Raw genomic sequence first — 22,925 nt, forward strand, 5'->3', positions numbered from 1 at the left:
TAGTTTTGGAATCGGATTCCTCAGACAGCATTTTTCACGTAGTAGGCGGAGAGGTCCCCGCACAGTGTGACCGAAGACTAAATCAGCAGGACTGAAACCCAAAGATTCCTGCACAGTTTCTCTGACTGCAAACAACAGGAGAGGCAGCCCATCATCCCATTCACGTTTTGACTGGTCACAGAGTTTCCGTAGCATGGCTTTCAAAGTTTGTTGGAACCATTCTAATGCACCTTGACTTTCTGGATGATATGCACTGGAGGTTTTATGCGTAATGTCAAGCTCTGACATGACCTGGGCAAAAATGTGAAATTGGAACCCTGATCACTCTGAATGCGTTTTGGAAGGCCAAATGTGGAAAAGAAATTCACCAAGGCTTTGGTGATGGCATGGGACTTCAGACTGCGCAGCGGGACCGCATGTGGATAACGTGTGGCGGCGCACATCATTGTAAGGATGTACTGGTGACCAGATTTTGTTTTTGGCAATGGGCCAACACAGTCCACGATAACATGCTCAAAAGGCTCGCCCATGACAGGAATCGACTTTAATGGAGCGGCCCGAATAGTTTGATTTGGTTTGCCCGCTATTTGACAGCTGTGGCAGGAACGACAAAATGCAACAACATCGGACTTGAGTCCGGGCCAGAAAAAATAACGAAGGACACGGTGGTACGTTTTCTTAATGCCAAGGTGTCCGGACAATACATGATCATGAGCCAAGCTCAGGACTTGGTTACGGAAAGGCCTCTGCCCCATAATTTGGCACACCAACTCGTGCATAATACCTGAAGTCCACCGGTGCATCAACACATCATCCAGAAGGTAAGACACGGTTCTGCCAGAGGTTTGTTGGTTTACTAATGAAAAGAAAGATGACAATGTGGGGTCATTTTTCTGCGCTCCGATCAAATGCTCCTTTTCAACAGACAAGTTTAAACTTTTATCCTCAGGACACTAGGCTGCAGCTGAATGGCTACACTGTGATCAACATGTTCTTGGGCGTTTACGCAGGGATTAGTCGGGTCTGGTTTACACATGAAGGAATCACTCAAATCCACACAATCTTTATTTTTCCTTGCGTGAGTGCGTGTCACGGCGCACACAGGAAACACGGGGCAAATCCAGCTCAGCTGGCACAGGAACACTGTTAGTGAGCATCGGGTCTTCCACTACTTCAGGTGAGGGAAACACTTTGTTTCCAGCTAAATAGTGCCCCAAAATCATATCTATACCCGCTACTGGCAACTGAGATCTCACAGCAACACGACATTGGCCCAACACAAATTTCGAAGACAACTGTACTAAGTGTAAAGGCGCACGCACAACGCTCAGCTTTACTCCCCAAACTACAATGTCTGAACCACAATACGATTTAACCAAAAAAGGCAGGACAGTTCTACAAATAACAGAGATTTTTGCGCCCGTATCCCGAAGGATATTAATGGGTACTCAGTTTCCCCCCTACTAAAGACACAAACCCCTTAGACACGAATGGTTTAAAATCGTCATCTATTCCATCCCGGACCGTCACACACAGCGGTTGGATAGAGTCACATTTTGTCTGGATTAGACTAACCCCAGATGGATGCTTAGTGATTTTTGCTTGCTCCTTTTGCTCCTTTCTTTTAAGATTGGGGCAAGTGGCAATGAGGTGTCCATGCTCATGACAATAAAAATTCCCTATCCTCTGACGTAGCGGCAGGGGAGGGACGAACAGTTTTTTGGAGATCTTTTTTTTTTTCCTCAGGAACTAATTCACGACGACTAGGAGGACAGAATACACTTTTGTGCGTCAAGGCAAACTTATCGGTGAGTACAGCCGCCGCAGAAAGAGTTTAGACCTTCTGCTCATTTAAATAGACCGCAACTTTCTCTGGGAGGGAATTTTTGAATTCCTCCAGCAACACAAGCTCTCGAAGCTCCTCCAAAGTTTTAACTTTACTGGCATGACACCACTTATCAAACAGTGCACTTTTTTCTCTGGCAAACTCTACAAATGTCTGGGTGGCAGATTTTTCACTTTTCCTAAACTTTTGCCCATAAGCCTCAGGCACTAGCTCATAAGCACAGAGAACAGTGGTTTTAACAATATCATAATTTAAACCGTCCTCTATCGACAGCAAATTACATACCTCCTGAGCTTTCCCTATCAATTTACACTGAAGTAAGAGAGGCCATACATTTCTAGGCCAGCTTAATGTAGCTGCTATTCTTTCAAAAGCACAAAAGTAAGAATCTACCTCTGATTCTCTGAATGGAGGCACAAGTGCAACATGTCTACTTACATTGAAGCTGTCTTGAGCTTGGGGGCTGGGTGGAGGTGTGGAAAGGTGCACAGGCCTGGCAGATACAGCAGCTCCCTGCTCTAACTCCAGAGCTCTTACCTTCAGATGCATGGCTTGGACCTCGAACTCCCTTTGTCTTATTTCAGCCTCCCGTATGCGCAGAGTTAACTCAAGATCCTCTGTTGTCTTTTTTGACTGCATAGAAAGGTCCAGGAGTGGGGCCGCAACACCAGCCAATCCACCCACCCCAACTCCAACTACAGGAGTCTCCATTTCAGCCACAGGAGTTGGGTCAACAAGCAAACCCTCTTTGCTCAGCTTCTCACACAGGAGCACTCTGATCTCCAGCTTCTTGGCATGTAGGGGCACCTGTACTCCAAAGGCCTCAGCAAGCGACTGAAGGTCTGCCTTTTTACATTTAACTAACTTAGGCCAAGATGGCTGTCTCTTAAAATCCTCCAAGTCAAAATCCAGGCCTGCTTCCCGACCTACAAAGAAAAACTGCCAACCGTACAACTAAACAACCACCAACCGAGCACATGTACAAAGCCACTCAACAGAGAGAAACGACGAGCCCCCATAAATCATGTGACGTCCCCAGTCTAGGGGAGTAGAGACACCACAGGATTTGAGCCCCCCTCGCTCCTCCCATCCCCCAAAAAGGTGGCCAAGTACACGTTTACAGGCTCAGTAGTCTTTTATTTAGGCTTGGATATGAGACCATAGGCCCAAAACAACAAACACAAGAGCTCAGGTTCCCTGCTCTAACCTGGCAAAAACAATAAAACAAAAGTACATAACAGTGACCTGAGTCCTAACAGAAAAACAGGAGAAAAAGGTTAAACAAAAACAGGGCGTCTCATTCCTTCTTTAGACTACTATCAAATTATGTCTATGCAGCAGCAAAGCAGCAAACAGTTGACCACATGGTGAAAACACACACACGCAGGCCACGGTTGGAGATGGTGGAGGGAGGAAGGGGAGAAGGCCGGAACAGGTTCACTTAAATACGAAGCCTCCATCAATCAGATCGCTTTCGCCTGGTTACGTGGTCCTATATTAGACAAAGAGAGAGAAACACACACACACACATACACGGCAGCATGTCCTAAGACACGGCCGTAACATAATACACCTACAATTTCTTTTTCACTTGATTGCTGTCGACTTTGTTTTTTGAATCATCATTATTTTTGATCCATTGATTGTCAAGACACATTAGGTGATTCTCATGAAATCCAGATTTAGACAGTGTCAAGTACGAGGATTTTTAGAATGCCCTTGAAAAACTTTTTGCTTTTGTACATGCACAATTATGGTCTGAACTAAATATAAACCATATTTTTAGAAGATTTTAATAAAATATTTTTTGTATGTTTATTTACATTTTTTAGAAAGTCCTTAAAAAAAATCTCATTACCGCAACATAACATTACATTAAATATATGGCTAAAAATGTGAATTTTTGGCAATGTTAAAGTGTAGGATATTGCTCATGCTCAAAGCTATGCATGACTCTGTAGGGTTTAATTTTTCATTTTTTTTAATTTTGTGTAATTTCCTTAAATATCTCATTCCCGAAATATTTGTAACGATTTACACTTTTATTTATTGAATTGCTTTGTTAAGATAACACACACATTTTACATGTAGCAGGCATTAAATAAGAAGTGTTTTGTAAACTGTTTGTGTCATTAGCACACAGTGCTGATAGTTTGTAAAACATCCTGATATGCCCTGCCCCTGTTATTGGTCACTCAGCATCAGAACTTGTATTTCTTACTTTTTTTATTCATTTTTTTATTTTTTATAACTGAATGTTTTTATTTTAAAGAAGGACATACAATGCATCATGCATATAGCAGTTCAGGTATGGTCCCAATGTCTGGTCCAAATGGATAATGTCTTTTTCCCACTCTTTTTTGCCAGAAATAGAGACAGTTGGGCATGAAATGAAGCAAGAATAAAGATGAGATACAATCCTCCTAGGTACATTCAGAACCATATCCACAACTGGGTGAGCCTTCAATTCAGAGCCCCATGGAATTCGGCATGTTTTAAAGGCTGATCTTAACCTGAAATATAAAACAAAGAGTTTTGGGAGATATTGTTGATTTTGATTGATTTAGATGAAGCTGCTTGAATATTGGATACTGAAGTACTTGTCCTGTCTAGGTTACTATCAAAAAAGGTATTCATATCTGCGCCAACAATGAGAAGGTAATCACTCAGACACAGTGCCTGCCTCATAGATACAGGTTAAATATGTCTGACTGGTCAATCATTTTACTTTACTGTCAGGGTTCTATTGATGTATGTCGTGCTCCAAAAACACTAGTATTCAAACGTTCACTATTGTTAACAAGTTTAAGCACTGTACTGTGTAGCTTAGAGGGTTTAAAGGCAAAGTTCAATGTTAGACATCGCCTTGTGTTCGTCACTGACGTTAGCTAAAGTGGGTTTAGGGAACGGGGAGGGGGCGCCAAGGAGTGCTAACCACACATGGTCTTTTTCCTTTTATTGTTACCTGCAGCACCCTTTGTATGTAGTCACACGTTGGCACTTACTACAGATATGTCCTTAGTTTTTTATGCTCTGCGTGCTTTCAATCCCTTATGCAGGCTTGAAGCACATTGACAATGGCTAGTTACAAAGTCTTGTCACTCAATGCCAGGGGCTTAAATTCACAATTTAAATGGACAAAAATTTTAGATTTTCTTCGCAGAAAACATGTAGATATTGCACTTATACAGGAGTCGCATCTCCTACCAAAGGATGTTGCCAGATTACAGAACAGATTTTACAAACCAGTGGCTGCTTCAGGAGATGGCTCTTGCACAAAGGGTTTTGTGATTCTTATGAAACGCAAACTCAATATTAGTATAGAGGTGACCAGTACATACAGCGAGTATGAACACGTTTTTAGACGGAAGTCCAACACCGCTGCAGCTGCGAAGGAGAGGGAGACGGCGTTGGAGAACATTGCTGCTCGGGTCAATGCGTGAGTATAAATGTAGTCCTTTGAAATCACAATAGTATTACAGGGCAAAACTGCTTGAATGGTTGCCTATTAATTTATTTCATTTAGGTGCAATCCCGCGGGGGAGAAGCGCACTTGGCAGCAGCTTAAAATGAAATATAAAAACATTGTTCCGCACGATCTCATGGAGGTAGCTACCTCATTTTGATCATGTTTTACATTGTAAAGTAAATATTAAGTGGCTGTTTGTGCAGTTGTTTTATCCCCAACATGCTGTTTTCACACACATAAATATAAGTTTTTTTCTTCTTTCTGCTCCTCTCATTGTAAAATTGGGTATATTGTGTTCATATAATGTTTTGTTTTTTGTTAACGAATGAAGTAAAATTTAAAAATGAAAAAAAAAGTTTTCTCATCTTTATCATGTTATTTTAAATAATTAAGCCTATATTTAAACTAACACAGACTTTTACTCAGCCAACAGAGATAGGCAGATGCACGAAGAACGGGTGGTGGCCCAGCACCGCCACCTCCAACTGAGGCAGAGGAGCTGGCCCTAAGCCAGAATGTAGGAAGGCCAGTGGCTGAGGGAATCCCTGGAGGGAGTTCATCCTCTGAGACCACCACCCAAGACACAAGTGCCTTTATAAAATGTAATATTCCTTGGCCTATATATATATATTTTAAAGCCTATTCATAAAAATATTTATTTTCCTTTCATGTCTTTTTTTTCTCCGTTTGTCCCAACAGATTCTGATGGTATTGTCTGCCTGGTGGAGCCACCTCAAGCCACAGCAGACCTTGTAACTGTAAGTAGGCAATACTCCAAAGATTTTGCAAAATGGTCCATTTAAGTATAGTGAAACATATCACTCATCTAGGATGAAGTCCAAAACGAAACTCTGACTGCTGCCTTCACAGAGGGGGATCCAGAAAGGCCTATAGAGGTAACATCTTCATATGTTACTGATAGTTGCCTTCCCATTTACATATATTAACATTCTGGTGGAATATAGAGTGTGACATTTAGCCTACACTGAAGTATGAACACATTCTCATCCTTTTTAACAGAGCATGGCTGGGCAGCAGCAGGAAGGTCCCTCAACTTCCACTGCACAGATTGACACAGTGAGATGAATACTCAGTAAACACCAGAGGTTCAGTCTGTGGAATTCATGTGCAACTGTATCATTTAATGTCCTCCTTATGTATTCCCAGTTACCTGTAAAAGAAATCTACAAAATCTATCTCCTGATAAAAAAACAAAAAACTGAAAAAGACATGCAATACTTGGACCGCAAGATAAAAATTGCAGACCAAGAAACTACAATACTCGGGCACTAGTTAGAGGTGGGTGCATGGTGAACTATGTTAATTATATTAACAATTGGAACATTAACTAAACAAGCTCTTTTATTTGTAGGAAATAAAGAAGACCAAATGAAATGTGTATTATTGATTTATTTGACTGCTGTGGTGGTGGTGATGATGGTGACTTCATCTCGGAAATGATTATGGCATATGGTGTCTCTTACTGCTCTGCCATCCTGCATAGCTGGCAGGTGGAAGGGGTCACCATCAGGGTCGTCCATTTGTAGGGCAGGTTGTTGCTCTCCTCTAATAGTAGCAATATTATGAAGAACAACACAAGCCACAACAAGCCCTCGCAGGGGTCACCCTCAGGTGACGTAGACACTGGAAACGGGCTTTCAGCAGGCCTATGGTCATCTCCACCCGGGCTCTCGTCCTGCAGTGAGCCCGATTGAAGTTCTGTTGGAGGCCTGGTTCAGGGTCAGGGTAAGGGGTCAGCAGCCTGGGTTGGCATTGGTAACCCCTGTCACCCAGCAGAAGGCCGTCAAACTCTCCTGTAATGTATAGTTAGAGTATATTAAAGGAGGGAGACAAGTAAATTGTGCAAATATTTAGGCTGGTTGCCATGTTGCAGTCTGTTGCTCAGGTTAGACTTGCGATAAATCCTTGAGTCATGAACAGACCCTCCACATCGGAAATAATGTATCCGGCATCACATATGATCTTGACAGTGCAGAGAATGACAGATGTTCAACTATGATGCAGTCTTTAACATTTTGAAACAGTAGTCAATCTACATGTTTATGCTGTGAATGGACGTCCTATTCACATAGTCTGCTTCATTATGTGAAGGAGCTGTGATGGGGATATGTGTGCCATCTATGCAACCAATATCACTGGGAAATCTTAAAAGAAATTAAAATTACTAATCCCAATCTGAGGTTGCAGCACGTCATTAACCAAATATAATTTAAAATTCATTTAACTGATCTCTGCATCATTCACCTGCAATCCTGTGGAACTCCTCCTTGATGACGCTGACGAGTTTATGTCCAGGGAAAACGACAAATATTGGTAAAAGCAGTTTCAGGGCGAGGCACACTTTTGTCACCGCCCTGCATACAGTCGCCTTGCTCAAGTGCTCTGCATCTCGGACATTGTAAAGAAAACTCCCATTTGCAAAAAAACGCAGCGCAACACACAATATCTGCTGAGATGTCAGGGCATGACTACGCTGGTAAAGTTGCAAATGTAAGGACGGATTAGATCATGTATGTAGATGATGGACTGTGCCGTGAAACGGTACCGCTCAAAAAGATAACTGTCTGGAAAAGCAAGAATATCTATGCGTGGTCTGATAAATATCTCCCGATGAATATTTCATTCTCTGCGCAGTATCGCTGCACCTTCATCCACAGGATCGTGATCAAAAGGCGTTAACATGCCATGTTAACGAAAAAAGTCACCACCTACTGTGCCTAATGGACTTCCACTGACTGATATTTTTAATGATTTTTTTAATAACAGACGGCAGAACTATGCCAAAACTCGTCTGCCGACTGAATTAATGAATGAGGAAGTGAAATACGGTGTGTGGTTGAAAGAGGGCGGAGACACAGAGAAACTCGAGGTTCCTTGAGTAAAACCTGGTCCCGACCACGTTAGGTTCATAGAGTCAGTTATACTGCGGTAACTGACTCAGAGTTTAACTTACCTCTGTCTGTGAAACAGGCTTGAGCTACCCCTCTTTCTCTGGTTTGACTTACCTTCCTATGTGAAACAGAAAACAGAGTTTCCCTCATTTCAGGGTTAACATACTCTGAGTTTTCAGTAAACCTGCTTTGTGAAACGGACCTGAGGTTAGCAGGCAGGAGCTCAGTGTGATGTGACCATCTCGCTGTGTGTCTCATCGGAAGTCCAGAACTTGTATTTCTTGATGTTATGCTGTACACCATTTTCTCCTTAAGTATACTTGGCTGTACTTTCAGGTATTACATTGCATTCAGGTACCATATGAGCTGGATAGTCCACAGCTGAAGCCCACGATTCATCACCAACCACTTCATGTTTCTAACAGATTTTCCCCACTCAGCGACACATCCAGAAACCAACTTTGGTTATTGGCAGCTCTATTTTGAGAAATGTGAAGTTAGCAGCACCAGCGACCATAGTCAAATGCATACCGGGGGCCAAAGCGGGCCACATTGAATCAAATTTGAAACTGTTGGCTAAGAATAGGCCTAAATACAGTAAGATTGTTATTTACGTTGGCAGTAATGACAGAGTCAGTTTGCACATGTGCAAAAACAATACTCCGTAGTTTTCTCTGGGCCCCTGCCAAATCTGACCAGTGATGACATGTTTAGCCGCATGTCATCATTCAATCACTGGCTGTCGAGGTGGTGTCCAGCAAACGGTGTGGGTTTCATTGATAATTGGCAGACTTTCTGGGGAAGACCTGGTCTGATTAGGAGAGACGACATCCATCCCACACATTCACACACATTTGAGGTCTGGTGGCCCCCTTTTAATATAGTGGCTGTCGTGAGCACAACCTTCACACTGCCCCAAAGAAGACGTGAGCCCCGGTGATGGTGAGGATGGAAAAGCGCCAGGTCTCTGTTGTCGGCTCGCAGGTGGAGGGAGTCAGCTTTAGGGAGTCAGTTTGAGGGAGTACTGCTGAGCCCCGGAGATCACGACGAAGACCATCTGCCCGGGGAAGAAAACTGAACTACATGAGTATCCCTTTAACATAAACCACTTGGTGATATTAACTGACACACCAAAGCACCTCAAGATTAGTTTATGAAATTATTTCTACCACCAACATGAGCCCCCAGCCTGCTACATCACTAGTTTAGTTACAATTGCATCAGATCTTAAGCCACATACTGAGTGCTTGATCATCATGCAACTCATGAAGTGTTTAACACCCCCTGCCATTAACTGAGGAGAGTTGTGTAACTTATGTCATATTAGAAACATGGGGGGCTACTGCTGGGGGAACCATCTCTGTCAACATACACATGATCATCTTTCACCGAGAAATGATTGAGGAGCTGTAATCACATTAAGTCTTCTGTGTGTGTGTATCTCTGTAATTAAGTTACCTGTATGTGCGTGCATGTGTGTGTGTATGTGTGTGTGTGTGTGTGTGTATGTGTGTGTGTGTGTGTGTGTGTAATCACATAAAATTACCTTTTTTGTGTGTGGGGGGAGGAATGTGCACACTGGTGTGTGTGTGTATCTATAACTGTATGTGAGTGTATCTATAACACACACTAAGTGTGTGTTTGTGTGTGTGGACATGTGTATGACAGACAGGGCTCAGCAGTATTAACAGCAGATATCAGAGTTAGTCAGTCCCTGATTAATGAATTGGTCCCAGCTGTGGCTTTGGCTTCAGCTCAGAGGTTGAGCTGCAGCCATCTATGAGAGAACCGTACCTCCTATCAGAGTGTACTATAGATCATCGGCCTCAAAAGACCTTCCTGAGTAGCCGTGTGTGAGAATTTTTTTCCTTGGACAACAACTTTTCTTTTTGGGGCGATGTAAAGACAGGTCCATTTCTGCTTTTCTCCAAAAAAAGCTCTGAATTTTACATTATGGGCTGCAAGAGGGAGCTGGCTGCACAAAAAGTCTCACTATTTAAATTCAGTAAGTCTCTCTGCTTTTTTGGTGACATTAGATGAAAGAAGACAAGTTTGTCTACAAAAGTGTACTAACTCATGTGTGTAGAGTGTAATTTGTGGCTGTAGGGATGAGAGAAAGAGAACATTTTCAGAGAATTTTTAGACTCTCTCCCACTCTAGCTCGTGATGTCACCCACTCTAGCATGAACATTCCGCGCAATACACACCCATTATAATCTCAAAATTTCACCAAAAATGATCAGTCATTGAACAGTGACTGATCAAAAACTTTAGGACCAATCAAAATGTGGATGAATCACCAATACACCAGACTTGTGTCTACAGTTTAAAGTTTAAATGAAGTTTCTCAGTGAATGTATGCCTGAGCTATAGACGTTTGCAAAACTCCAATGATTTTTCTTTTTCGCTCTGTTTTTTGTCGCCCGTCCCATTCAATCCAATGGAAAATTTTTTATAGTTTTTCACGTCTTACGTCCCAAAAAATGCGTATTTCGTAGATATATAATTTGTCCTGCAACTCTTCAAGCTTTAGGAAGAGTTAGGGGACAAAATTTTGGAGGAGGATGAAAAACGATAATCATAATAATAATAATAAGAAGAAGAACAAGAAGAAGAAGGAGAAGGAGAAGAAGAAGAAAAGAAGAAGAAGAAGAAGAAGAAATGGGCAGGATAACAATAGTGACTTGGGGCTTTGCATCACTGGCCCCTACAGCTATTTCACAGCTGCAGGGGCCAGTGACTCGGTGCGTTGCCCCGTGTCCCTAACAAGGTACTGGAAACATTCCTCAGAGAGTTTGGTCCATATTGACATGATAGCATCACACAGTTGCTGCAGATTTGTCGGCTACACATCCATGATGGCAATCTCTCGTTCCACCACATCCGAAAGGTGCTCTATTGGATTGATATCTGGTGACTGTGGAGGCCATTTGAGTACAGTGAACTCATTGTCATGTTCAAGAAACCAATCTGAAAAATGTTTCGAGCTTTAAGACATGGTGCGTTATCCTGCTGGAAGTAGCCATCAGAAGATGGGTACACTGTGGTTATAAAGGGATGGACATGGTCAGCAACAATACTCAGGTAGGCTGTGGCATTGAAACAATGCTCAATTGGTACTAAGGGGCCCAAAGTTTGCCAAGAAAATATCCCCCACACCATTACACCACCACCACCAGCCTGAACCATTGATACAAGGCAGGATGGATCCATGCTTTCATGTTGACCCCAAATTCTGACCCTACCGTCTGAATGTCGCAGCAGAAATCGAGACTCATCAGACCAGGCAACGTTTTTCTTCTATCTTCTATTGTCCAATTTTGGTGAGCCTGTGCGAATTGTAGCCTCAGTTTCCTGTTCTTAGCTGACAGGAGAGGCACACGGTGTGGTCTTCTGCTGCTGTAGCCCATTTGCCTCAAGGTTGGACGTGTTCTGCGTTCAGAGATGCTCTTCTGCATACCTCGGTTGTAACGAGTGGTTATTTGAGTTACTGTTGCCTTTCTATCAGCTCGAACCAGTCTGGCCATTCTCCTCTGACCTCTGGCACCAACAAGGCATTTTCGCCCACAGAACTGCCGCTCACTAGATATTTTCTCTTTTTCGGACCATTCTCTGTAAACCCTAGAGATGGTTGTGCGTGAAAATCCCAGTAGATCAGCAGTTTCTGAAATACTCTACTGGCACCAACAACCATACCACGTTCAAAGTCACTTAAATCACCTTTCTTCCCCATTCTGATGCTCGGTTTGAACTGCAGCAGATCGTCTTAACCATGTCTACATGCCTAAATGCATTGAGTTGCTGCCATGTGATTGGTTGAATTTGTGTTAACGAAATTTGGACAGGTGTACCTAATAAAGTGGCCGGTGAGTGTATGTACCCTCAGATTTTATCCACAGGGTTAATTAAGGGTTAATTTTTCCAGATTATTAAAGCATTAAGCATTTCTCTTTTTCTTTGAGGGTCAACTAGTAGGATTTCTGTTTTGTCATCATTTATTTCAAGAAATTATTACTCATCCAAATATTTGTGACCAAAAGACAGTTTGTAATGGAGTCTATAGCTGCAACATCATTTGGTTCAGCACAGATATGCAATTGTATGTCATCTGCATAACTATGAAAACACACATTGTGCTGTCTACTGATGTCACCAAGTGGCAGCATGTATAGTGAGAACAGTAATGAACCAAGGCAGGTGTCTTGTAATCAAACATGTACGTCACTTTACCTGCTAGTGATGATGATGTTGTCCCTTTTCAGTGTAAATGCTGACTCCGCTTAAATCAAATGACATTTTGAAACACATGTCTATAATTCTTAAATGGCTGTAAACTCTTTAATTATGGAGGCGGTGATACATGCGTTTCTGTTTCTTAATCTGCTGGAAAATTACAGGAATGATAAACATGTGGCGTGTAGGGTGCAGAGAGACCCAGGACCGGAAACGGAGAAGGTTAACAGTGTTTATTTTCACAACAATAGTCAATAGTGCAACAGGAGGCAGGAGATCCACAAACAAATAAACTCAAGAAGGCTGACCAGAGAGTGCTGGGCTGTACGGGCACGAGAGGCACTGGAAAACAAAAAGGAGAACAAAATTACTCTGCATGAAGTTCACAACACTGAGAAGACAAGATTTTACCACAAGTAGGTTAGAGCCGACTGGTACCACGATATGACGGTGTATACTCTGGTGTCGAGGAGCGTCTCAGCAACCTAGAAATAGGCATCTTGATTACGGAAGTAATTTCAGGTGTGTCCAATCACTCCTCGATGCCGCAGGGGGGAAGGGTGCCTCCAGAGACAAAAGTCTCATAAGTGATATAAGTTCACTGGAGCACACCGGCTTCAACAGGGAGACGTGGAAGATGGGATGGATTTTCATCGACTCTGGCAGATTGAGCTTGACAGCAGAGGAGTTAAGAATCTTCACAATTTCAAACGGACCAACAAAGCGGGGGGAGAGCTTACGTGACTCGACGTCCAAAGGAAGATCCTGTGAAGACAACCACACCTTCTGACCCACCCGATACTCCGGGGCGGGGGAGCGATGAGCATCAGCCAGTCTCTTATTCCTCTCAGCTGAGCGAGTAAGGGCGGCTTTCGCCGAGCGCCACACCTCCTTTACTCTCCGGAGACGTTCGTTCACTGATGGCACAGCCACAGCAATCTCCTGCTCGGGAAACAGGGGGGGTTGATAGCCCAAACAGCACATGAAAGGCGACAGGTTTGACTTTACGGGAACCAGGGCAATATGACAGAGTGAAGTTAAAGCGACACAAAAACAATGTGTAACATTCCTGTCATGTTGTTTCCTGTTTTATTTTTGTAACTCTACCTCTTGTGTCATTCCAGTTTCCTGTGTTTTCCCGCCTCTCATCAACCCCACCTGAGGCCACTTACTCACCTGCCCCTGATTAACCTCCCTCCCTTCCCTTTGTGTATATATCCCCACCAGTTCCACGTGTCTCTGCCAGATTGTCTTTGTTCCCAGTGATTTCACCTCGTGCTTTGCTATGTTTGGCTCTCAGTGTTTGTTGGATTTCCCTGCCATAGATTTTGAAGAGTTTTTCCTGTCTGTTTTGTTTGCCTTAGTGGACTCCTTGTGTTTGCCTTTTTTTGAAACATAGTAAAGACAGTGATTTTTGTTTGAACCTCAATCTGCCTCCTGTGTTTTTCTCTGCATCTGGGTCTGAGCTAACCAGGGCCATTACACAATGCGGACCTTAAATATGCCAGGTTTTTGTGTGCAGTCCAAATCAAAAACTGGACTGTAGCGCCCTCTAACCAGTGCCTCCACTCTTGTTAAGCCCAAATCACAGCCAGCAACTCTCTATTACCTACGTTGTGATTCCGTGCAGCTTGGGAGAGTCGTCGGGAAAAGAAAGCACAGGGATGCAACTTGTGAGTTTCTGGGTCTCTCTGGGAAAGGACCGCACCAGTGCCGGAATCAGAGGCATCAACCTCGACCACAAATTGGAGTGTGGGGTCGGGATGTTTGAGCACCAGGGCAGATGTGAAGAGAGCCTGGAGACGAGAGAAAGCCTGTTGTGCCTCAGGAGACCACTGGAAGGGAGATTTGGCCGAGGTGAGCCGAGTAAGGGGAAGTGCCACTTTGCTGTAGTCCCGGATGATGCGGCAGTAGAAGTCGGCAGTTCTGAGAAACCTCTGCAGCTCCTTCCTAGTTGTAGGCACGGGCCACTCCGTGACAGCTTGAATCTTAGCTGGATCAGGTTTCAGCTGGCCCTTAGCAATAATGTAACCCAAGAAGCTAACTGACTCTGAATGAAACTCGCACTTTTCAGCTTTAACAAACAGTTTGTTCTAAAGAAGCCTCTGGAGAACCAGCCTGACATGTTGCTTGTGTTCGTTTAGATCACGAGAAAACATCAAAATGTCATCTAAGTAAACAAAAACAAACCTGTTTAACATGTCCCTGAGCACGTCGTTAATTAATGCCTGAAATACCGCTGGAGCATTTGTGAGACCAAAGGGCATAACAAGATATTCAAAATGCCGCAGGGGAGTGTTGAACGCCGTCTTCCACTCATCTCCCTCTTTTATCCAGACAAGGTGATATGCGTTGCGTAGATCCAGTTTGGAAAAGACGGTGGTGGGGCAGAGGGGTGCGAAGGAAGGATCGATGAGCGGGAGAGAATACTTGTTCTTTACCGTGATTTCGTTGAGACCTCGAAAGTCGAGGCAGGGACGAAGGGAGGCGTCTTTCTTCTTAACAAAAAAGAAGCCTGCCCCCACAGGTGAGGAGGAAGGGTGGATGAGACCAGAGGCAAGCGAGTCCTGAATGTAAGTCTCCATGGCCTCCTTCTCAGGGCGTGACAGGTTATATAGACGACTAGAGGGCAGTGGAGCGCCGGAGAGGAGGTCAGTGGAGCGCCGGAGAGGAGGTCAATGGAGCAGTCATAGGGGCGATGGGGAGGCAGAGTCAGGGCTAATTTTTTGCTAAACACTGGGGGAAGATCATGATACTCAGCGGGCACGTTAGTGAGCACAGGAGTAGTGGGAGGAGAAGACTGGGCGCAAGGGGCGAGAGGGTTGGCCGAGCGGAGACAATGAGTGTGACAGAAGGGACTCCAGGTGGTAATGCTGGCAGTTTTCCAGTCTATTTGGGGGTTATGTTTGAGCAGCCAGGGGAGGCCTAAAACAAGGGGGATCTGAGGGGAAGGGATGACTACAAAGTGTATATCTTCACGATGATTACCAGAAATTAGGAGAGCAGCTGGGACTATACGCTGCTTAACTTGAGCTATACGTTGGCCATCTAAAGTGGTGACATTCCTAGGGGCAGGAAGGGGTTCAAGAGGCAGATTAAGCTGGTAAGCTAACTCGTCAAGAATAAAACTATCGTCTGCACCGAAGTCTATCAGGACCTTTAGGGGGATGGAATCTCGGCCCCAAAGTAGGCAGGAGGAAACAGTTATGCAGGAAGGAGAGCTCGGAGTGGGGGATGACTGATTCACCAGTGCACTCTCCGTCACGGGTGAGCCTGCCCTTTTGGCGTCTGTGGGCAGTTTGCCAGATAATGCCCTCCCTGGCCGCAGTAAATGCAGAGCCTTTGGCTGAAACGCCGCTGCCTTTCGCTGGGGTGTAGGCGGGTCCGACCCAATTGCATGGGCTCCGCCGGGGAAGAGGAGGAAGTGGTCGGGGCCGCAGGGTGGCAGGAGGGTCCGAGGCTGGCGGAAGGGAGTGCGGGGAAGGTTGGCTCGTGGACCCGAGAGGAGCGAGTATGTGATTTCTCTCTCTGTCTCTCCCTCAGGCGGTTATCTATAGGTATAGCAGTGAATCTGGTTCATCCCTGGAAGCTAGTTAATCTTTTAGTTCACTAGAGAGGCTTCGTAAAAACACTCCCCGTAGTTCTAGCCCCCCCCACCCGCTCTCTGAAGCTGCAATCCTAAAGTCGATGGAGAAATCTGCCACCGATCTAGAGCCTTGAGTGAGGGAAAACAAACGTTTAGCTACCTCCTGTCCCTGTCCAGAATGATCAAAGATCCTACATAGTTCTCTAGAGAAGTTATCAAATGACGAAAGAATGGGAGAATGCTGTTCCCAAAGGGCAGTAGCCCATTGCATTGCTCCACCCCGTAACAAATTTACCATATCAACTTTCTTTGCTCGGTCTGAAGGGTAGCTAAAGGGCTGTTGTTCGAAAACTAGAGAACAACGTAACACAAACCCCCCCCCCGGCACTCCCAATCTCACCTGAAAATGGTTCGGGGCCGGCACATGGGGCTCTCTGTGAGAAACAGATGGAGGGGAAGGCAAGGCTGAGGTAGGCGCTGGTGGGGGTGCGGGCGGTGCAGGAATCACGGGGGAGGGAGAGCTGTGAGTGTCTGAGCGGCTGGGCTGAGCCGTGAGGTCGCGGACTTGAGCGCTGAGATTTTGAATCACCTCCATGACTCCTCGGAGCATGTCCTCATGCTGACCGAGTAGTTGTCCTTGGTGGGCGAGGGCAGCTCGAATGGGGTCCGGTTCTGCTGGATCCATTGTGGCCAGAGTATTCTGTGGCATGTAGGGTGCAGAGAGACACAGGAGCAGAAACGGAGAAGGTTAACAGTGTTTATTTTCACAACAATAGTCAATAGCGCAACACGAGGCAGGAGATCCACAAACAAATTAGCTCAAGAAGGCTGTCCAGAGAGTGCTGGGCTGTACGGGCACAAGAGGCACTGGAAAACAAAAAGGAGAAAATTACTCTGTATGATATTCACAACACTGAGAATACAAGATTTCACCACAAGTAGGTCAGAGCCGACTGGTACCACAATATGACGGTGTATACTCTGGCGTCGAGGAGCGTCTCAGCATCCTAGAAATAGGTGGCTTGATTACGGAAGTAATTTCAGGTGTGTCCAATCACTCCTCGACGCCGCGCGGGGGGGGGGAGGGTGCCTCCAGAGACAAAATAAAGTTAACCAAACATAACATAACACCGGAAGTGAAACTTACAAAATAAATGCACAGGAAACACAAACCACAACAAAACAGACTTTAGACTTTCATTGCTCCACTGTGATCCTTCAGATATGGACACGGTTGCACGTGTAACTATTGATCGAAATGAATCAACACTATGAGGAAATAGTTTGAATTCTGCAGAGCTCAGCTCAATAAGTGATCAATCACCATGTTTGCTGAATGCCTTTATAAGGCTTGAAGCTCCACATTAACGGCCTGTTTTGTTTGAGTTGGTGATTTTCAACATGTGAAAGAATCCTCAGATCATGAACATTCAGTTTATTCTCTGCAATGTAAGAAAGCTAAACAAGAACCCAGTTTCATAAGCAGCAAGTATATTTGCGTAAGGATGGTACTTAGACACAAGGTCACTGTTATTCTACATTTTCAACATGAAAAGACCAAAACCAATAACGAATGTATCCTACTAACAAGTATTGTGTTTGTATCAAAGCCTCAAACGACATTAACAATGGATTCAAAGGTCATGTGTATGTGAAACTGGTCGCTGGTATTGAGAAGCTCTGTTTTAGCCTCTTTTAGCTCATTGTTTTGGTTTTACAAAGAACACCTCATCAATTTCAAGTTCATAAGGTGATATTTCAGTGTTGTGTTTACAGACTGTTTGTGCTGCCACTCAGAGGCCAAAAAGTCAATGAATGCAGCTTTAACAGACCCACAAGCCCTTCACATGTTAAACATCTGTGCTATGAATTCATTTAGCAGGCGCTTTTGTCCAATGCAACTTCAGCATTGTTTACACCTGCCATGAACATGCGTCTTGGTCGATTCAATGAAAAGTAGGTGTGAATGCACACAAGATGCATAGAGGATGCAGTGAGATCCAATCGCTCAGACCACATTTGGAGGTGGTCTGGGCCCCATATGGCCGGCCATATTCTTTTAGCAGTGTATATGTGAATGTGTCCTGGGCCACACTGAAGGACAACCTATTCAGTTGTTGTCCTCTGTGTAAGGGTTGGGTATAAACATTAGATACTCATTGGCACATCCGATTAAAGTGTGAAACAACAAGAAGAAGCCACAGCAACAGGCAAATCAGACTGTTGTGGATGGAGCACACACGAAACAAGCTTTCCATTTGAGCAGAAGAGTCAGTGCAACATCTTTGCAAACGGAAATGATGCACGTGTTCATTTGCATATAGAGTGGGTAAGTGAGATATGATCACAACTGGTCAATCCTGACACAGGTGGAGATGAATTCTATGCCAGGTGTGATCTGACATACTTTCAGCTGTCCACCTGTGATCGTATCATCCAAATCACATGTTAATGCAAGGATTAAACAGGGACTTCCATTTCTCCCCAAACACACACCTTTCAGGAGTAATTCAGGGTTCATTGTGTTGCTCAAGGACACTTTACATGGATAAAAGGTCAATGGTGTTTTGAAGACAGCAGAGACAACAGCTAAAGAGTTTTACAACAAGAGTTGCACATCATTGTTGTATATTTTGTTATAGGAAGTGGACAGTAGACCTCAGGGAGACATTTAACTTCTACAGGAAGAGATTACTTTGAGTTACAGAAGTCAGTGGAACAGTGGCAGCGACAACAGGAAATCATTCACAGTTCTAGCTCCACCACAATCAGCTGATTAATATGCTGCTTACATGTTAATGCACCAGTAATAATGATCCAATAATATCATGTATAGTAATACTGACAGAGACAACATTCATTGTGCATAATGACAACTAATGTTGAATTGAATGAAGGACTTTTACTTGCTTGCAGTTTAGTCTTTTAATTATGGAATTGCTAGCTTGTTGATTATGTTAACAATCTGAATATTGTATCGCCACTGTTCATATTTCCTTTAAAATGCAAGTACAGAGCACACAGCTGACACACAGAATGTACCTGCATATCCAGCCCTGTGCCAGTTTTTTCAACCATTCTCCTGATCTGATACCACAACTACAACTGTTTACATGCTGTCAGGAAACAGATTCAGGTTCACTGCTTTATGTGCACATTTCATCACCTTCACGCACACTGAACTGAGTCATAGACAAACAATGGCCACATCAACATGACTCAGTGTGGTTCAGGTGTGTGTACATAAAGAGCAGGGCAGCCTCCTGTCATCACTGCATCACTCAGCTGACACCTGAACAACATCAGCTCACATTTACCTGACAGGTAAGACTTTTCCTTCAGTGGGGTTCATGGATCTGCTCTCTCTCTGTATATGTATTGGAAGCTCTCTTTTCTCCACAGAGAACAATCTGTAGTTCATCAGCATGAAGACTGTCCTTGTCCTCTGCGTTCTCCTCAGTGCTGCATTTGCAGGTCAGATTCAACACAGACCAACACACACACTCTCATCCATGTGTTCATGAGTCAGTCAGCAGGACTTGAATATAGTGTGATCCCTTTGCACTCTGTTGTAAAGCTGTATAGCAGTGCATGTTGCAAAATATGTGCACATTCAGACACACACACACACACACACACACACACAGTCAAACCTGCATCTATCTGTGATAGATGCTTTCAGAATAAGGAAGCTGAGTTGGATTTTAACCCACAGACACATGCTGACAAACAGCTTGTGTGGTTCCACCTTTGTAGAGTTGGAGAAGTGATAACCACCAGATTAGAGCTGGTGCTGCTGACCTGTGTTTGCTGAGGAGACCAACGTTTAGTCCCTGTTCCTTTAGGTTCTGTCAAGTCGTAGATTGTTTGCATACAAAGTGACCTTTACAAACTCAGAGAAACTGACTCACTGTTAAGTCAAATATCTTAACTAATGAGAGGTCTATTGGAGCTATTGATGTTTCAGAGATGGAGGACAAGATGATGATGACGAAAGTTGAGGAAGCATCGGTGCCACAAGGTTCTGGCTCTGCTCCCAGAAACGGTAATCAGGAAGGACACACGTCACTCTTCACAATATATTGTGTAGCTGCTCATTGTAAACTCATGCCTGAAATACACATTTGAGTTATGAGTTATACTTTATCAAGTACAAGTGCTGTTCCACTGTTGTTCTATACAAACAAGTTCCCTTAGATCAGGGGTGTCCAAACTACAGCCCCAGGGCCAACTGCGGCCCGCAGTCAATTTTTAATTGGCCCGCAAGAAATTTTATAAATAGAATAGAATATGGACCGCTCTTGAAACTTTTGCTTGAGTGCATTGCACTTCAGTTTTAACACCAGGGGGAGCTACTGTTGAACAAGGCAGCTGCCCCACCAAAAAAGGACAATCACAGAACAACTTTACCCCAGGTTACCAAACATGGCAGAACCAAAGAAATGCAAGGTGAAAGCTTCAAGGCAGCATCACTGCTCCCACTGAGTGCAATGCTGTTCCCACTTCAGCTGAGTTAAAAATATATTCCACAGTATCCGTGTGTTAATAAGCATGCATGCACATAACTAGTGTGCAGGTACACGTGTGACAAATATCAATAATGCCGCATCAGTTCTGACACTACTTTTGCGCACCACTTTCTTAAATGCGTGTTTCTTGTTAAGACTCAGAGTCCACATTGCTGTACGCAGCGCACAAACTGCGCAAAATCAGCTCATCTCAACTGATGCAGATTCGATCGCTCCTTAATCAAAGTGACATTTGTCTGGATTTTTGGCAGGTGTGGCATCGGATCAGCTGGATGATTCGTGCCTCCACCAATTTAAATACCCAGCGCAGCTGATCCTCACCAGAATAACTGACTACAATTATATGCACTTCTGTTATTAAGTCCAGTTCAGTCTGTTAATTTTGATAATAGTTTCTAACAAACATTAATAGGTGTGTTAATAGGCCTAATAACATAAATAACGAGCTTGTACCCATCCCATTTCTTTCTCTGTAAGGTGGGGGATCACCATCCTGACTAAGAAGAAATCTGAGGCTGCTGTTCTGAGAATTGAGCTGCCAACCCTTTTTCTGAATAAATCAACAAACATCCATTAGTAAGTGGCCCAGCCTCTCCTATATTTTTCTGTATGTGGCCCTCAGTGAAAAAAGTTTGGACACCCCTGCCTTAGATGAAAGACATTTTATTATAATGGACAGTCTCCATACGCACAGTGTTTTATAGTTCATGTCTGTAGATAACTGTTCATTGTGCTGTCTGTGTTTCTCTGCTGTGCAGCACCTGTGTTGGAGGAGGCAGCACCTCAATGTAAGAGTCACATCACTGTTTGATTCTTTCCTTTATGTTCCTTCATGAGTGAGGTCATCATGGCAACAACATTAACAGCACCAACACGTCTCTCTAAATATCACAAATGTCATGTAGACTGTCCAGATGTCTCAGTATAAACACATGCTTAAAGGTCCACAGCAGCAGTTCTCCATGTGACCTGCTCAGTTTTTACTCCACCCTAACTCTTCTCCACAGTGTATCAGATCCATGACAGACAGATGTTGGTTGCATTTGAACAGCTGTCTCAATGTCAATGTTCTCTCTCTTTTGTCTCTCTGTAGCTCGCTTTAACTTCCGTCCAGTCGGCTGTTTTAGCACAACTCTCGCTGCTACAAGTTTGTCAATTCTCCCTTGTCCTGGTACAAAGCTGAGGTACTGCTACTGCAACACTTGTATTGTTATTGTGAGCAGTTAGCCCCATGAAGCTGGTACACTGTCAACAATGAGGCTGAAGTTGTAGCTTTTCCTCTCGCCTGATAGACACATAGAGGTTAAGACAATTCCATTTGGAGGAAGGAAATGAAGACATGAAATGACACAACTGTTAAGTTGTGCAGCCACAGAGATCCATCTGTGCTTCCTCTGTCCAACAGGAGCACTACAACAGCCTGGGTGCCCACCTGGCCTCCGTCACCAACCCCAGAGAGTACACCTTCCTCCAACAGATCACACAGACAGCTGGTCAGAGCGTTGCATGGCTGGGAGGCTTCAACCTGCAGGTCTGAATTTATGAAGAAATATCACCTTAGTCAGTCCAGGTCAAGGAGGACCTGGTCCAAAGGGGTCTAGACCTTATGAGAGAAATACTTCCTTCCACTCATGCTCTTTGTCTCTCAGGGCCAGTGGATGTGGATTGACCGTGAAGGTTTCTGTTACCCCAACTGACAAATCCTCTCCTCCACCAGCAGCTTCCCCTGCATCTACTTAAGCCCCACCAGTAAGTCCACCTGTTTTATTTTCTACCAGTAGTAAATTAAAAATGTAACCTGAACGAACCAATGTGCAATGCCACATATTTTTTACACTTTTGTTCTAAGTGCTGATTTAATCAATTTCCTGTGAAAAAGGCAAATAACACTGGTGTCTCATTTGTTAACTGAAAAAATGAATTTATTGTTAATGCGACTATTTTTTCTCTTGTTTTGATCACATTTCAGCTGGATGGCGTAATATCCAGTGTGGCACTGCTTATCGCTTCATCTGCTCCATGAACCCATTCAGCTGTTAAAATTCATACTCAACATCTGACGTCTTGGGATAGACCGGCTGGGATTTAACTTTGTTGTGTGTCTTCCTGTATTTCTGTTGTGTATTCTTAAAAGATTTAAAGGATTTAGTGTGTAACTTTTGTGTAAAAGCATTTTTTTGTGTCTGTGACATTACGCTTCTTTTCCATAAAACTATTTGTCAGAATGGAACAAAATGTGATCTTCCTTTAACGGCTTGGTTGAAAAGTGGTTGCTGAAGTCCAGCTACAGTCTGGAGAGTAACTTGAGTCATTACAGAGGAAAGGAACCAACAGCTGTGGTTCAGAAAGT

The 22,925-nt window shown here is 43.9% G+C and overlaps 1 pseudogene; it reads left to right on the forward strand.

Annotated features, from left to right (window-relative positions):
* Positions 1 to 20,015: 20,015 nt before the first annotated feature.
* On the forward strand, positions 20,016 to 22,615 carry LOC121617778 (annotated as a pseudogene).
* Positions 22,616 to 22,925: the final 310 nt, after the last annotated feature.

The sequence above is a fragment of the Chelmon rostratus genome, chromosome 14 (genome assembly GCF_017976325.1).
Source record: "Chelmon rostratus isolate fCheRos1 chromosome 14, fCheRos1.pri, whole genome shotgun sequence".
Lineage (NCBI taxonomy): Eukaryota > Metazoa > Chordata > Actinopteri > Chaetodontiformes > Chaetodontidae > Chelmon > Chelmon rostratus.